The 3,718-nt window shown below is 54.5% G+C and overlaps 1 non-coding gene across 1 annotated transcript; it reads right to left on the bottom strand.

Moving 5' to 3' along the window:
• Nucleotides 1-1,792: 1,792 nt before the first annotated feature.
• On the bottom strand, nt 1,793-1,865 carry TRNAG-CCC (transfer RNA glycine (anticodon CCC)). The gene has a single exon. It is a non-coding gene; the product is annotated as a tRNA-Gly (tRNA).
• Between the last annotated feature and the right edge of the window lie 1,853 nt (nt 1,866-3,718).

The raw sequence follows: 3,718 nt of genomic DNA, 5'->3' as shown, positions 1-3,718 counted from the left end.
AGGAGGCCAATGAGGGGGCTATTGCAGTATCCCAGGGGCGAGACAATGGTGGCTCCAGTGGCAGTGGGGAAGGAATGAGCCAATGGGCTTTGCTAACAGATTGGATGTGGGGTGTGAGAGAGAAGAGGCAAGGGTCCTCCAAGGATTCTAGCCTGTTGGATTTAGCTGGGCTACGGGATTTCTTGTGGCTTCTCTGCATCCACCCAGCCTGGGCCTCTGTGTGCTGCGTGCCTGCATACGTGTGTGCGTGGGTGTGTGTCTCCAGCCTCCGGGGCTGTACGCTGCAGACTCATCTCCTCTCTGGCAGGCCTAGAGGTCTGCCAGCCTCAGCCAGGAGGGGTCCTCAAGCAAGCCGCAGCCCCCTCTGCTCAGGGCCATCTCTCTGTGTTGGTCCCTGGTTCAGGGTCACCAGTGGATTCAGCCCCTGGGGTGCTGGGAGGGGAGGCTAAGCCAGATCCCCAGAGGTGGCCCCAGTGAGTGAGCTGACTGTTGCCATATCAGTGACCTGCTTTCTGGGGCACTCCCAGACCCACATGCTTCAGCCTGGGTTCTGTGGGTCAGCCAGAACGGAACATGACCTGCTTCTTCTTCCATCACTCGCTCGGCTGGCTTCCTGTCGGGCCTTCCTCAGTGGGCAAATCTGAGGCGAGGGGAGAGTAAAGATCTGGCTCAGGGGTGGCCCAACTCCCTTCCTCGGGGCCCTGAGCCTTTGCCCCTCCTGCTAGCCAAGGTTCTTCCAAATCCTGGCTTGGAGGACCTCCTCCAATAGCATCCTGTGGGGTCACTTGGCTGGACTCTCCCTGCCCCAGGACCTGAAGTCAGGCTGAGCACCTTCTGGGCCAGCCGGGCCTGGCCTCCACGGATAACAGCCCCACCGTCCCACACTTTCCCTGAGCCGGCTCCATGCTGAGCTCTCCACAGGCCTATCCTCACAGGCCTGCTGGGGTCCATCTGGGTCAGTAAGAAGAGTGGGTTCTGCAGCACAAGCTCTGCCACTCATCTGCACGTGACACTGGGGAGTCACCTAACTTCTCCAAGCCTCCACTTCCTCAGCTGATCTCGTGGTGTCCCTTGCACACTGGAAGCCCTTGTAAGTACTTTCTGAATAAGTTTCTGCGTGTAATACGCTTAACACAGTGCCTGACCGGTAGTATGTGTTCAAGAAAAGTCAGCTATTTAAGTTGTCCCCATCTCCAGGTGAAGAAACTAAGGGTCAGAGAGGAATGGAACTTATCCAAGGCCACAGAGCTGGGAAACAGTGGAGCCAGACTCACCTGTGCCCTGCCCCTGCATTTGTCCCCTTCTTCCCTGTCTCTGTGAGGCCAGCACAGGGTAGGTGTCAGCCCACAAATGGAGAAGTCAGGAGCTTAGTCTCTGAGAACCCCCAATTTGGGGGGGGGCTCCTGTCATAATGGGACATACCAAGATTAGTTAAACACAAGCCTGCAAGAGGCTGCCCATTCTGGAACCAAAAGCCACAGTGCTCTGGGAATAGCATCCCTCCGTACATAAAGGATCCAGGAACCTCTGTAGAGGGGTGACACCTGGGTCCCTGATACAGGACTGACTCATTGAATCACAGAGGTCATAAGAAATGGTAACCATACAACCTGAGTTTTTAAACCTTTCCCAGAAAGCCATCAGGGAATTTGGCTTTTTTTTTTTTTTTTTTTTAATTTATTTTGGCTAAGCCAGGTCTTCGTTGCAACACAGGGGATCTTTTAGTTGCAGCACGTGGACTTCTTAGGTTCAGCATGCAGACTCTTAGTTGCGGCATGCGTGCAGGATCTAGTTCCCCAACCAGGGATCGAACCCGGGCCCCCTGCATTGGGAGTGCAGAGTCTTACCCACTGGACCACCAGGGAAGTCCCCAAGCTGAATTTTTAAAGACAATCCAAGTTTCAAACATTCCATTGAATTGTTGGAATAAAGCATCAAGAGCCCCAAAGAATCCAATATTGTGGCACCTAAATAACCTCTCACAGCCAGATGGGTCACAAAAATCCATGCGACTTCACATGTCCTGAGCTCGACTTGGGAAAATATTGTCATCATTCCAGGCACACAGATGCAAGCTGCGCTGGCTTTGTGGGTGTGTGCATGTCCACATAGACACTATCACCAGCCAAAGCTAAGGGTGGCCCACTCTTGTGGCATTAGGTGACTCTGTGGCTTGAGAAGCGCCCCTTTCCCCTTCCAGCAAAGATCCTAACCCCAGTGCTGGGCACCGTAATGTCTGGAGGGGCCTTCTGAATACTCAGAGAAAAGAGCCTCAGGTCTTGCACACTTCTTGTCAGTATGAAGGGCAATGTCTGGTCTAGGAGACACCAGCGTTGTAGCTAGGGAGTCTCTGACCAGTCGGTTGTGGAGGCTGTGCTCTTTCAGCGCCCTGTGCAATCTTAGCATCTTACTGTAGACCTGCCTTTCACATTGACTCCTGCCAGGACTTTTGGTTTCAGTTTCTCAGGGCAGACATGAGTCCTCCCCTTTCCCTCCGCTGCCCTCCACACTCTCCTTCCTCTTCCCTTGTCTCTGTCTTTCCTTTCCCTTTCCCACCCTGGTGGGACATGGCCCCCTGCTCCATGGGGAATGGGGTAAGGGAAAGAAGAGAGGGGATAGAGAAGTGGGGAGAGTTCCCATTTTCAGGACTGGGCAGCCACTCACAGTTGTACAAATTGTGCACTGCACAACTCTAGGGGCTGCAGTCACCTCAATGTCACCAAAATTTGCATAGTTATTAGCACACTTTTCAGGCAGATGGCAGTAAAGTATCCTGAGAGGGGACATCTGTCTGAAGTGAGGTAAGTGGGAGGAAGGGGCTGACTGCATTTTGGCTCTGAGCTCCAGGAAGTTCCAAGCCGTCCCCTGTCCCACAAGCCACCACCGCCCCTGGGCCTTGTACTCCAACCCACTTGTCCTCGTTGCTCAACTTCTCAGCTGGACTAGAGCCCCAATGAGAGACTCTGGTTCAAAAGAGGCTGTCCAATCACCTCTAGGGCCATTTGTGGAACCCCAAGCCAGTCTTCCTGTCTGGTCCTCAGTTACCCCAACTGTAATATGCAGAGTGGACAAAATGATCTCTAAGGGGCTCTGGATTGAACATCTGAGGCTGTGCTGCGGGTGCCTGGGAGGCAGATGAGTTACAGTTAGGTTTGGCCTCAGGGTCCCCTTTTCACTGAAGGAAGAAGGCTGTCATTGCCCTGACTGAACAGTGCTCAGAAAGGATCCTTTTGTTGAAAGATGGCGGTGGAGGCCCCACGAGGTCACCCAGAAGAGCTGTGTGACCTGCGACAAGTCCTCCAACCTCTCTAAACCTGTTTCCTCCCCCACGAAATGGGGGTGATACTCGCCTTGCAGTGGCTGTGAGGATTAAAGGGACTGTCGTATGCAAAGGCTCTGGCACAGAGCAGGTGCTCAGAGAAGGACGGAGGAAAGGAGCCCTGGGGAACACAGGGGAGCCAGGCTCCAAGGCTCTACTGGAGGCACAGCAGCCCTGCGAGGCCCAGGCACCCCACGGCCTAAGCGCAGGCTCTAAGGCAGGAAACCTACCTGGTTTCGTCTGGGCCTGACAGCACCCCTGTCCTTCCTCCCTTTGTGGCTCCCCTCCCCTCTCTTTGCATGACCACACTTCCGGGAGGATGCTGAGGGCCTGCACAGCTCTGCGGGAACCCCAAAGAGCCCTAGCCCTTTAGCTTGGCATGTGAGGCCCTCCCCTAAC

Source organism: Hippopotamus amphibius, chromosome 2 (genome assembly GCF_030028045.1).
Source record: "Hippopotamus amphibius kiboko isolate mHipAmp2 chromosome 2, mHipAmp2.hap2, whole genome shotgun sequence".
NCBI lineage: Eukaryota > Metazoa > Chordata > Mammalia > Artiodactyla > Hippopotamidae > Hippopotamus > Hippopotamus amphibius.
Note: the sequence above shows the minus strand (reverse complement) of the source record. Positions and strands in the feature narration are given on the sequence as shown.